The sequence below is a fragment of the Acinonyx jubatus genome, chromosome A2 (assembly GCF_027475565.1).
Source record: "Acinonyx jubatus isolate Ajub_Pintada_27869175 chromosome A2, VMU_Ajub_asm_v1.0, whole genome shotgun sequence".
Lineage (NCBI taxonomy): Eukaryota > Metazoa > Chordata > Mammalia > Carnivora > Felidae > Acinonyx > Acinonyx jubatus.
The window spans coordinates 119,433,351-119,447,930 of NC_069383.1; the positions used below are offsets into that span (position 1 = coordinate 119,433,351).

Genomic DNA, 14,580 nt, shown 5'->3' on the forward strand with positions numbered 1-14,580 from the left:
CAGGTAAATAAATTGAGGCATAGATTAAATAACCAAATCAAGGTAACAGAAGCAGAGGAGCAGAGCTAGGTCTGGAATCTAAGTCTGTTTCTTCTTATTCAACTCTCCGTTTCACCCTGCTGTACCCACATGACACAATGTCCTCCTCAACTAGCTATTATCTCCTGCACTCTCTGCTCACAAATACAAAATAATTCAGCAGCCTTTTCCACCTGAGCAAAACTGGGGCACACCTGAGAACAAGATCCAAACTTGTCTCCTAAAAAATTGTATCAGTGTCGAATCCTCTAGGCCCTTCTTCAATAAACAGAACTGTAACAAATCATCCTAGTAAACTCTCACACCTACTCAATTCTGTGTTGTCTATTATTTGGTTCCTTAGACTCTGCTTCTCTTCTAGTCCACCAATTTCCCTGTATAGGTGACATTTGAACAACGCAGGAGTTAGGGATGTCATTCCCTCAGCACCCCACACAATCAAAACCCTTGAGTGTAACTTCTGACTTCCCAAAAGCTTAACTACTCACAGCATACTGTTGACTGGGAGCCTCAGCAATAACATTAATAGTCAATATATATTTTGTATGTTATATGTATTATATATCGTATTCTTTTAATAAAGTAAGCTGGAAAAAAGAAAAAGTTATTTTATTTTTTAGTATCTATTTATCTTTGAGAGAGGAAGGGGTGAAGGGGCAGAGACAGGGAGGGACAGAAGATCTGAGGCTGCCTCTGTGCTAATAGCAGTGAGCCTGATGCAGGGTTTGAACTCATGAACCATGAGCTCATGACCTGACCTCAAGTCAGAAGCTCAACCACTAAGCCACCCAGGTGGCCCAAGAAAATGTTATTTTAAAAGCCCTAAATGATATCATGCTGAAAACGAGACAAAAACCTGAAATTAAAAACACAGATCTGATAACATTTTGGGATAGTGAAGGTAACATTAGCTGCCACAGGATATAAACTCCAAAATCCCAGTGATGGAACATTATAGAAATTTATTTCCTTTTCCTGGATACCTAATATTGGCATGTCTGACAGCCTTCAACATGGTCCTCTATGCATCAAGATCACCTCATCTTTATTTGAGGACTCACTCTTCTCTAATCCTTTGAGCCTTGCCCCATTGAGGTGGCAAATGAAGAAAGATCATGTGGAAGGCAAGCCAGATCCTTAATCTCTTCAAGAAGTGACACACCACTTCCACTCATATTCCATTGCCCAGAACTAGTCTTACAGTTCTGTGAGATGCAAAGCATGCTGGGAAATATAGTCATGGCTAGGAAACCACTTAGCAGCTGAAAAGGGACCATGAATATTTAGAGGTCAGGTGATATGCTGGTCACACATCCTAACTAGATGGTACTGAAAATTACAATGAAATGATCTACAAATGATCCAAAATGTGAAAGAGACATGAAGGGCAGAAATCGGACGAAAGCTAGGAAAAATTAAGATATGTTAGGTAATAAATGTCAGGACAATAGGCAAGAAAGAATATCTTGGCTCCTTTGAAAGGTTACCTCAAAAGAAGTTAAGAAAGGATTCTGAAGTGAAATTGTTGAAAAAGAGCAAAGGGCTGAGATCATAATTGTTTCAATCAATAATATGAAGAAGCAAACAAATTCCATTTAAAATGATGTCCTGTTTCCAGAAACTGCATGTCACTTTACAAGCTGAGATATGGCACACATTTAATTGCTGTTTTGTCAGAACCACTAATTCTCTTGATTGTGTTGTGAAAACAAAACTACTGAAGAAAATCTTTTTTTGAAGCCCTCAAAGAAAAATTAATATTTATACACAGCTGTCCATTTGAAACCATGCAAGTTTGAAGTCAATAATTAGCATGATCAGAAAAGTTTCAGCAAGTGCCCTTATTGTGAGGTTATTTTCATACAATGTTTTCCCCCCTAAATAAATCTGTTGGGCATGAATGTGAGATGAAAATAGGGGAGGTAACTTGGCAAATCAAGTTCTCATATGTAAAGAGTACATCATTCAGGGAACACCAACCATCTGGACTTGGGTTTTATCCAGCTAAATAACAAGGATTTAAGATATTTTTAAATCCTCATACTACTTAAAGTAGAAGCGGTAAGGTTTTAGGAATCATATGCCTCAAATTTTGTGATGAACAGGATGAGAAACAGGTTTGCCTATTTTTCAGATGAGGGCATGGAGGCTTAGATGGAGTATGTGACTTGGCCAAATCACAAAAATAGTGGTGAAACCAGGTTTGAAATTTATGTTTTCTGACCAGGGACCACCCATTAAAGAAGCTCCAACACCCACAAGGCTTACCTTTAGATTTCTCCGGCAAAGAGCTCCATGCATACCAATATCAGTCACGCCTACAACTCTGGAGATCCAACATGAAATGGGTCATTAGTACAACAGCAGATTAATGTCAATCAACAGCACTATGACAATAATGACAGATACCAGACAATGGGCCAGTAAGGTGGAAGAGAAGACTATGGGCCAGCCTCTGCCAGAGAAAGGAAAGGACTCTATGGAACACACAGGCCTAGAGACAGCAAATATAAGTTAACTTCTGATATGTACTGATTCTGGGGTCTGGTCTCATGACTTGGTCCCTGCGCTAACTGAACTCTGATTCTGCTCAGAAGTCTGGGATTCTTCCAGTTACTACTGTTTAGAAGAAGAACCTCATTGTTTATGATTTATGGTATTCTGCCTCCACCCATCCATTCCACAGAGCTTTTCTGAGTGTCTATTAGGAGCCAGTGGTCAGGTATAAAAACGCAAATGCTGAAAAACACACAGAGTTGGACTTTGAGAAGCTCACAGTGGAAAGAGGTACAGAAAAATATCACATCCTGTGATGTTCCTATGTGCGCTTAAGGAGGAGTGAAGGCCTTGAGTTCTCTTAAGTTGCTTAAGAGAAAGACAATATTCAATACCAAGGACCACAAGGGCAACCCAATCACTACTAAGGATTTAAGGTTCCAAGATCAGAAACTGCATCATGTTGCATAAAGCCATCTACTCCAAGGATGGTCTGCAGCCCTGCAGTACAAGCATCACCTCAGGCCTGGTCACAACATTTCCAGCACAACTCCAGATGAATTGTGGTCTTCATTTTAACACAATCCTCAGGTGATGTGCATGCATATTCAAGTTTCAGGTGATGAGTGTTATAGTGGAACTTATGGCTACAAATGGCTGTGTCTAAAAGGGATCAGAGAAGAAGTAACAACACAATTTGGGGCCCAGAATTTCTCAAGTACAATGTGAGGAACGGTTTTCTTACAGTAAAAATTCATCCTTTTTAAATGCACAGGTTGATGACTTTACAAATATAGTCATGTAACCACCAGCACCACCAAAATATAAGAGTTGTTACCCCAAAATTTGTCTTTGTGACCTTTTACTGTCTATACCCTCCCCCTAACTCCAGGCCCTAGAAATCACTGATCTTTCTGTCCCCATAGTTTTGCCTTTTTCAAAATGTCATATAAATGGAGTAACATGGTATATAGCCTTTAGTATCCAGCTTCTGTGACTTAGCATAATGCTTTTTGGTATTTGTCCCTTTTGTTGCAGGTATCAGTCATTTATTTCTTCTTATTGCTGAATTGTATTCAATTTTCTGAATGTACCCTAATATGGTTAGTTATTCACCAGATGATGAACATTTGGTATGTTTCCAGTTTGGGGCTATTTTGAATAAAGCTGCTATGAGCATTCCAGTAGAGATCTTTGTGTGGACCTATGTCTTCCTTTATGTGAGGTATGTATCTAGGAGTGGAATTTTGGGATCATTTGGTAAATATGTTTAAACTTTGTAAGAAATTGGCAAAGACTTTTCCAAAATAGCTAGGTAAGAGGTGCAGTTGATGAGCTGGAATTATTTAATGAGGAGATCTCACCAGATACACAAACACATTGAGACATGAAAGAACATGGTGGGTTCAAGGAATGAGTAAATATTTCAGGAGAGATGGAATGTAAGGTAGCAGAAGAGTAGGGTGGAAGGGATGCAGGAAAAGCACCTTGGGTAGACAACTTTGAAGTGCTCTCAAGTAATTTTCATGAGCTTGCTTTGAAGTTTAGAAAGCCTGTACCTGTGGATTACAGAGATCATCAGGTTGTTTGTTTTCATACTGCAAAAAATTTCTTTTCCATCACATAAGTTAAATGGGCAAATACCAATACTCCAAGAGTGCAGAAAGGTATCTACCCACATGCCTATCCTAATCTTCTGTTATGCAACTAGAATTACAGAGCATGGGAATAAAAATTATTTATGAAGGAGAATTAATGGGTTCTACCTTCAAAGGTCCAGCCAGGAGAGTGCAGGAACCCATTACAACTAATCTTTTGATTACAAAGAACACAGAAATCTCTAAACTGCTCCCTCTCCTTACCTATCAGCCTTGTGTCTGCAAATTTAAAAATACAAGGTACTCAAAATCCTTTCTCTTTCTCTAAATGTATTTCTCAGGACTCCTCGACCTCTACAATATATATGTGTGTGTGTGTATGTATGTGTGTATATGTATGTGTGTATATGTATGTGCGTATGTATATACGCACATACATATACACACATACATTCACACATATATATATGTAATATATACACATACATATACACACATACATACACACACATTATATATATGTAATATATACATAAATACAGACACATACACACACACATATACATACACATACGTAGGCTTAGTCTCTGGAAAATCAAAATGTCCTATGGTGCTAAGGAAAATATTGGTCTCCATGATGGTTGGTAGGCAATACTGATGTTGATGTATGTTTTTATTTTGGGTTTTTTTCTTCTCATTCCTTTCTTTTTTGAGCTTCCTTTAGACTATGTTGACCCAAGCAAGATAGGAATGCTTCAAAGGATATGATATTACATCACCTTTTCTCCCTTCCTCTCTTTCATGAATATCATCATCAAAAGGTGAGTCACTGACATTTCCTCCAAAGTTTTCTCTGTACTTTATGTCACTGGAAGGGATGTCAGATCATCTTGGAGCCCTAGTATGTACCATACAGTCACCTCTCCTATAGCTCTTCCTCTGTGAATGAGACTAAATCTAAGATAATGAGCTTGGGAGCTTATTATTTGAGATCAGGAACCTGACCAAGGACAGATAAGAACTGGTAGCTCCATTCTCCCTCATTCTAACCCCACCTAACTCTATACACCCTGCATAGGAGTCCTAGGTCCTGAAAATCAGCTGCTTCCTTCAATGGTCAGAAAATGGCAAACCCAATCATGTTCTGGTCATATCTTGTTATTTTCCTACATGCCTTCAAGTACAAATACAAATCCTGACCAAGTTACTTAAAAGGAAGGCAATATTCAACATCTGGGGACCATATGGGGAGTCCAATTACCTCAAGGATTTAAGGTTCCAAAATAAAGTGCACAGTGGTGAATAAAGCCATCTACCCATGGCTGCAGCACAAGCATTATCTTAGAGCTTGCCAGAAGAACAGAATATCTAGCCTTGCTCCAGATCTAGTGAGTTAGGATATACCTTTTCATAAGATTGCCAAGTGTTATGTGTGTACATTCAAGTTTAACACAGTGACTCAAACCTGGAATCCTAAAGCCCACTTCAGATGGTTACAATCCTCACCATCATAAACCACTGCTTTGCCACTGTGGAACTCTTCCTCCTCACCTGTCAAATGGTAATAATTATCCCTATCTCAGAACTCTTGTGGAAATTAAATGTGCTTATCAAATTAAATGTTCACTTATCAAAAGTGATTGTGTAGCCTACATGATAAGGAGCCATGAAATGATTAAACCATGAAAGTGCTTCTGGGCCTGTGTGTCTCTGAAGGGCTGTTTCCTAGTGTTACACAGGAAATATCATGATACACAATGTGAGATCCATTTTCAGTCCAACCTCTAAACAGCAAGTGACTCTCCCCATTCACAAGAGTCTAAAATAAGGATCACAAATGAGAAGAAAAAAAAAAAAACAAGGTCAAGGAGAAAAAGAAGGATGCAACAGACTCTGTTTTTTAACACAGAGTGTTTCTCTTTATTGAGGAAAGAGAAGATAGGCAATGAAAGAATAAATAGATCCTAGCCCTCTGGTTCCCAGAAACAATGTTATTCACTCTTTCCAGCAGTGCCTTACGACTGAATGAGTGAATTTATTTTCTCTAGGTGTTTAGATGATCCAGTGGCCTCTAACACTCTCATGAGACTATTTTTCTTTCCCAATCTACTGTCACACCCATGCAGATTTTTAGCAGAAATATCTCTTAGTGTATTGGGAAGACCATCAGGGTCACTGGAAGAAAATTCCAGAAGTGTATTTGGAGAAGAGTATGAAGCCTGCAACACTAACCATTTTCTCTACTACAGACTACCTGTGTGAACAACGGAAAATAATGTGACCTCTCTGAATCTTAGCCTTCTAGGCTATGAAATGAGCAGAATGGACAAAGTGCTGTTTTCAGCTCTTTTCTGGCTTAAGGACTACAGGATAATTGTAATGCACACCTGGAAATTTCTTCAGACTGTAGGGACTAACAAAGTACTACGCAGTTAGAAAGGATATCTGAAAAGAAGATGGAAATGAGCATGGCTAGGGATGAATGGGAAGTAGGAGGGAAGAGGCTGGAGGGAGGTATAGAAGGATGAAGTTGACCAGTGTTCATGAGGGCACCATGTTATCTCAACAGATGGGCATGAATATTACCAGCTAGAAGCCATTCTTATTGCATCCCACATGATGAGTGAGGGTTGATGCCCCAGCTGTGCAGGCAGCTGTCTGCCATGAGGCTAAACACCCAGCTAAATGGGAAATCATCTCTGGAATTTATGAGCCATACTCAAGCAGCAGCCAGGGATCTGAAGCTCCCCATCAATCATGTCACCCCTTGCATGTTCCTTTTCCTTGATTTAGACAAATAAATGCAAAGGGGTCTGGACATCATGAATCCTCCCCCGCCCCCCCCCCAGTTTGTACACCAACCACACCACCTTTTGTTAGTAATACTTCCATCTCTATGAGATATGCAATTTCTAGCTAACAGGTATAGTGTCTACAGTGAGAAACTACACTAACAACTATTATCCCAAATCTCATGGAATACACTATTGGGGTTTGTTTTGTTTTGTTTTTGAGTTAGAGAAGCACACTAGCCAACTAAAAACCTACGCACAAGCATCTCAACACAGGAAAGCCTCCTATGGAAGTTCAATCTCAACCCCCCTTCTTTTACAAATGAAGAACTGTGGACCAAGGTCGTGCCACCTACTGGTAGAAGGCCTGACATTTGAATCCAAGTTGTATGACCACTACCTTAGTTCTTTTTTCACCATTCTCTTGCTAAAATGCATGAAATAAATAAATACATTAAATGCATAAGGCCTTCTCTTTGAAGCTCAACCCCAACAGTCTGAGCAAGTATGACTTGGGGAAAATCATCTAACCTATGTGAACCTCAGAATTCATCATTTGCAAATGGGGATCAAAACAGCTATATTAAAAACAATGTGAGAGTTAGCTCAGGAGCCACTTTATGTAATTTCTGGCACAATAATACACCTTCAGCAAATGGGGGAGAGCGACAGAGTTTTATTATTCCTGTACTTTCCTGCCACACAACTATTAGTATCTTAGCACAATTTCTGCCAGTAGTTTCCCTCTAGCATAATTTTACTCATTCGTAATCACAAGATACAGTTACTGTCACAGGGTAGTTTATTCATGGTGCTGTGCAATCTTCACAGTTCTCATCTAAATGGATCTGTGTATTTCACTGAGTGGATTATATACTACCTGAAAACACCAGTACCCCATTGTTAGCTGTTTACCATTTTTTGCCTTTCGAAATTTACCTGCAATAAACTTCTTTATGCACTTGGTTTTGTCCACATTTTGAGTTAGTTCCTCAGGCTAAATTCCCAAAAGTAACCATTTTGGTTCTTTGAATATAAAGAATTCTCTGAAATTATATTTCACTCTAAGAAATACTTAAATCTCCACAAAGTCATATACACACAGCTGGGTTTATGAGATTCAGAATTTCTTCACACATACACACAAATATACATACACACACACACACACACTCAAAAAAATAAAATGCAAACCTCTTTTATACTATGACAGAATATATTTGGATCAAACCATTTTTAGAGGCATATTTAAGCACAAGGGACGAACAGAACCTATAAGGAACTTGATAACTTCGTGTTAAAAATGCGAATGATGCAGACAAATGCAGTATTGCCTCCAAAAAGGAACAAAATGTCTGAGGACCGGATTTACAGGGAAAGAGCTAAAACTAATACATATGTATAACTTGGTTCAGTAACAAGTAAACAAAGAAATTCGAATAGCCTCTAAGCTTGAGAGAAGTAAACATCAGAATAGAAAGGAGACATTTACTGTATTTTGCATTTTACCTATTTGCTTCACAAAACTTTTGAAAACAAAGTTCTAGGGGTGCCTGGATTGCTCAGTCAGTTAAGCCACCAACTCTTGATTTCCTCTCAGGTCATGATCTCATGGTTCTGAGATCGAGCCCAGTGTTAGGCTCTGTGCTGACAGCTCAGATACCTGCTTGCGATTCTCTCTCTCCCTCTTTCTCTCTGCCCTTCCCTCACTTGTGGGTACATGCTCACTCAGGCGTGCACACTCTCACTCTCTCCCTCCCTCTCTCTCTCACGATATAAATAAACTTAGAAAAAAAAAAGAAAGTTCTATAACACACTTCTCAATTCCCCTTCCCCCAAACTTGGTCCATTAATATTAGACTTAATTATTTATAGCATCACTTTCAACAGTAGCCAAATTATGGAAAGAGCCTAAATGTCCATCAACTGATGAATGGATAAAGAAATTGTGGTTTATATACACAATGGAATACTACTTGACAATGAGAAAGAATGAAATCTGGCCCTTTGTAGCAACATGGATGGAACTGGAGAGTGTGATGCTATGTGAAATAAGTCATACAGACAAAGAAAGATACCATATGTTTTCACTCTTATGGGGATCCTGAGAAACTCAATAGAAGACCACGGGGAAGGTTGGGGGGAAAGTTACAGAGAGGGAAGGAGGCAAATCATGAGAGACTCTTAAAAACTGAGAATAGGGGCGCCTGGGTGGTGCAGTCGGTTAAGCGTCCGACTTCAGCCAGGTCACGATCTCACGGTCCGTGAGTTCGAGCCCCGCGTCAGGCTCTGGGCTGATGGCTCAGAGCCTGGAGCCTGTTTCCGATTCTGTGTCTCCCTCTCTCTCTGCCCCTCCCCCGTTCATGCTCTGTCTGTCTCTGTCCCAAAAATAAATAAACGTTGAAAAAAAAAAAAAAACAGAATAAACTGAGGATTGATGGGAGGTGGGAGGGAGGGGAAAGTGGGTGATGGGCATTGAGGTGGGCACCTGTTCGGATGAGCACTGGGTGTTGTATGGAAACCAATTTGACAATAAATTTCATTTAAAAAACATATTAGACTTAATTATTTGGCATAATTAAAAAGGTAGAGGAGGGGGAGGAGTCATCTTTTTGCTCATGAATGAGTTTTATTTACACTTTACATTCTGATCCCTTCTTCCCCTGTGAACTATCAAAAACCATGGAGGAGTTGAAAAAATGATGTGGAATTATCATTTAGCTACAGAGTTTCACAATCTAAAAAACATCACATTACTGTTCCTCTTCTTTTTTCTGATTCTCTTTGTTTCTTCTGAACGTGGACTGAGGGGCAAGCTGGCCCGCCTCACACCCAGCAGAGGGAAGAAATGTGAATGTGCCTGCCTTATGGAATGTGTCTTTTATACAACATATGAAAAGCTTATCAATATGTACATTATCCTTCCATTTGAACCTTATATGTCATTGGTATACAGAGTTTCATAACACTAGTCAGCAGCAATTTTTAAAAAGTGAGTTTCAAGAATGCCATTCTGACTTGTATAATTCAGAGAAAGATTATAAAAACAGCATTCCAACACATTAGCTCATGGAAAGCACATCAAAAAGCACCATTTGTAAGCAAAATAAGAAAGGAAAGGAATAGTTCAAGAGAGCAATTGTGAAAAATAAAGAAAAAAAACCCACAGAGACATTTATTTGAAAAGGGCCCTACACAAATCTGTTTTAGTATTTATGAAGTGGTTAAAGAAAGTGAGAAATGAAGTATGACTCAGTACCCTAAGGCCATAATATTAAACTTTCTGTAACCCCAGAACTGTTTCTCTGAACAAAATCTTACTTAGAAACTCAAAATACAAAGCAAGTCAGAAAAACAAGGTGGGAGTCACAGTGCAAATTCAGGAGCTCCACCAGCCCAGACCCTGAGTTAACTCCATAGGACCCTAAAAAAGTGTGAGGGGCCCCCCAGTGGGACACCACTGTCCTAAGAGATGCTGGCAAAGGGTTGAGTTTGAGATGGGAGTGATGGCAGAAGAAAAAGAATGTGGAGAGAGCCCTTAAAAGGGAAATTAAAATGGAAGACAAAACAGGGTGTAAAAGTAGGGGAGAGGAAGAAGGGAATAGAGGAAAGAAAGAAAGAAAGAAAGAAAGGAAGGAAGGAAGGAAGGAAGGAAGGAAGGAAGGTCACTGTGCTTAATATTAACTCTCTCAACTTTTTGCCCAGAGTAGTTGCTTTTTCAATTGTTAAGACAGAAAGTGCTTTTTTGAGACCCATGAAAAATGACATCAGACGATGGCACTCAATCAGTTTAACTAAAGCAACAGTGGGGCAGAACCGCATTTCATACACACCTGGCTTCTCAACCTTAAAAACCTGAAATAAATGCAATGCCCTTTCCAAACTCAAAGTATAAAGTAAGATCTTCTAAACGATGAGTCAACACACCCCAAGATACATTCAGAAACACATGTTGAGAATGTTAGCCCCGTAATACAGGAACACATAGAGCAACTAATGGGAACACACATCCTTGACTTCAGGGCTCCTCGCAATCACCTTCCCAGGGATTTTGAATTCCCCACCTCACTGCTCAGTCCCACTGCTCACACACAACTCTGAGCCAGCCACATCCAACTTGCCCAAACATCCCACGGGCCTAAATCCCTGTGAGCAGTTCTCTTTGCTGAAAAACCTATCCCTACATCTCTCTTCTACCAAGTCATATAAAACCAAATATCAAATATAGTTTCTCCATCCCCAGAGTTGACAGCACACTTTGTTCCATATGTTTTCTATGGTAGACTTGTCATTATATTGGACAATAATTTGTGAGGTTTTTACCCTCTCTTCTTAGATAGGAAATATCATACAAATATGGGTACTGAACTTTATTCTTGGTACCAGCACAGCACCTAGCACATATTGACCATTAAAGCCTTTGGTGAAAATAAAAACCAACATGCACTGAATGTTCATTAGGGGCCAGGCACTGAGCTTTAAGCACTTTACATCCATTACCTCATTTAAGCCTTACAACAACCCAACACATTCCTTCTTATTTTTGCCTTTTTATAGATGCACAAACTGACACACATAACTGTTAAACACCTTGGCCAATGACCTAAGTTCACCAACACTTGATGCCAAGACTCAGACTCAAGCAAACTCCAGATTCTGAGCAATTAACCACTAAGCCGAATGACTAACAGGCAAGAAAGCAAATGAAGTTAAGATAGTGCAAAGTTGAATGAGTTTTTCAAGTTTGCTTGCTTGCTTATTCATTTATTTATTTATTTATCTATCTATTTAGAGAGGGGGGGGAGGGAGGGAGGGAGAGGGAGAGAGGAAGAGAGAATGAGCGAGAACAAGGGAGGGGCAGAGAAAGGGGAGAGGGCTGCCAGTGCAGAGCCCAACATGGGGCTTGATCCCACATACTGTGAGATCATGACCTGAGCCAAAATCAGGAGTCAGATGCTTAGCCAATTGAGCCACCCAGGCACCACCAAAGTTGATATATTTTAAAGATCCTTTCAATTCAAACATTCTAGCAAAATATAAAAATTCCTGCTTTGAATCTTAGAGCACTTCTACCCTTTCCCTTGTCTAGCCACCCTTTTTATCACTGTAATTTGCACAAATTTGATGACTTAGGAAATTCTACACTAGACATAATGCCTCTTCAACCCAATAGCTTGGATGTGTAATTCTCCAGGTGAGTATGCATGTATTTAGTGATGGGTAGATGGGTGAATGGTTGATGGGCAACCTAAAGCTCCACCTCTAACAGCCCCCTTCCTTGCCACTCCATCTAAAAGGCCAAAGTTGTGTGTAAATAGCAAATGACAGGGTTGGAGGGGAAACAACAAAGGCTGGCTATTTTTTCCCAGAACTAAATAGTAATAACCTCTCAAAACATTATTTTCATTCTGGCTATGATCTCAACGGCCATTTTGATTTCAAAACACAGAACTGTGTATGCGTGGGTGACTCAGTGAGTTCATGACCTGATGTGAGTCACTCTGCCGTAAGGAGAATGCTAATTCTGATCCCTTTGCTTTGGAAAAGTTCTGAAATTGTGACAAAAGGTAAGATTTACTTGCATGAATATCTATCCAGTAGCAATCTGAAGCCTGCCCAGACATTTGCAATCAACATGCATGCAGGCATCCTCTGATTCCAAAAGAAAAGAAAAAAAAAAAAAAAAGAAAAGAGAGAGAGAAAAATAATGAAACAAACAAACAAACAATATAGAGATGTGAAGTATTAACAAATAACAATGGAAATCCTATGCCCTTAGCCATGGGATGCTTGTGGATCCAGGAGCAGTTTTGAAGTACTAATGCTCTTGGGTATCCTCATCATTAGCTTCCAAGGAACTGTTCTTTCTTGGCTTAAAGAAAAGAAAAAGAAAAGAAAAAAAAGGCAGCAGTACAAAAAATAAATAATTATTGACCGTCTATTATGTGCTAGGCTCTGGGCTGTTGACAATATTGCAGTCAATGAAATAAGCATAGTCTTTTATGGAGCTTACCGTTCCATGATAAATGAGCTACAAAGACAGTGGTGTGATGGGTGCTCTGATGAAGAAGACATTCAGGGTTATACAAGGCTAACGTCAGATTATGTAACCACAGAGACCTTGCTTCAAGTGCAGGGAAATTCACTTTCCCATTCAGAATGGCTATTAAACAGGTAATAAAGTATTCACTAAGCAGAGAACAGAGGAGAATACTCCAGGTAAAGTTTATATGCTGAAGCTGAAATCAACAAAGAACATTTAGGACTGAAACAAGTTCAATGAAGCTACAACACAAAGAGGGTGAAGGGAAGGTAGAGAATTAAGAATCAGGGAGGATACCTTACTTATCAAACGATCACTGTGAATTTTTTGATCTCTCCTGATGCATACATCCTGTTCTTTTATTGAGTTAGAGAAATATGAAAAAATATTTTAATTCAGTCTAACTTTGGTCTTTCTTCTTTATTTCCTTGACCAAGCTGAAACTGGTCATCTATGCACTCAGTGTGCTGTGGGCCTATCCATGAACATGGTTCCTTTTCCAAAAGGCTTTATATCTTGAGATCAAAGGTGTCATCTCTCTGTAGGAATAAATTCTCTGTGCTGTCACAATTTTTATAGCAGTAGTATGATTTAATTTAAAAAATAAAAGGCCAAGACATGACACCTCAATGTAAGTATTATTACTAACTACAAACTTATTCTTTCTACTCTCTTAGTTAGGTTTTGGGGAATAAGAACAATGTCTTACTTACAGAATGCTTTACATAGCATTTCATATACTTTATATCATATGAACCAGACAGTCAACACAAGGATACACTACTATAGGTGAGGAAACAAATTTAAGAAGGTCATGTAATTTCTCCCAAGGCCATATTAGTAAGTGGAAAAAACAAGTTTAACATCATGGCTGCTCCCAGTCCCATATTCTTTCTTTTTATAAAGATGTTTTTCAAAATGTAATCCAAATGTGTCAACCCTTGTGCTGTATATTGTATAGGATACCTAGATCATACCCTCAAAAACTTTCAGGAAAATTGTATGTGATTTTGGGTAAACTATCTCAATCTCTCAGAGTCTATTTTCTCATCTATAACATGGCAGTGATAGTACCATCTACTCAGGATGCTTGAGAGAATTAAGAGAACACATATGAAATGCTTAGCATTTAGCAGGTAAATATTAAGTATTTAATATTTACATAGGAAAAGTATGTATGTGGAAAAGTACCAGTATGAGGCACTATAGAATTGGACATTTTCTAGGGCAAGTAGGGGTTCTGAGAAGAAAGATCTTACTATAGGCTGGATCCTTGCTACTTCAAGTGTGGTCTGTGGATAAGTAACATCAACATCACCCAGGATCTTATTAGAAATGTAGATCTTCAAGTCCAGCGCCAGCACCAGTCCTGAGTCAGAATTTATATTTTAATAATATTCCTGGATGTTATATATGCCAATTAAAGTTTGAAGAGCACTTAGCTCGACATGTTTTTGGTGATATGCAAAATTCAGATAGTCAAGGAGAAGATGGGGACAATGGGCTTCCTATGGTTGAGAAGAGAAGGGAAAAAAGGTTTAATAAACCAAACTACTGAAATGTCTTTAGTGGGTGAGTATCTTACTTAAACCAAAGGGTTGTTTGGGGGTGC

General features: G+C 39.0%; 1 long non-coding RNA gene across 1 annotated transcript in view; it reads right to left on the minus strand.

Moving 5' to 3' along the window:
- LOC128314869 (uncharacterized) overlaps positions 1-3,097 on the minus strand; it is a 35,854-nt gene extending 32,757 nt beyond the window's left edge. The window contains exon 1 of the long non-coding RNA XR_008297021.1: positions 2,308-3,097. This is a non-coding gene — a long non-coding RNA (uncharacterized LOC128314869). The remainder of the gene's footprint in view (positions 1-2,307) is intronic.
- Positions 3,098-14,580: the final 11,483 nt, after the last annotated feature.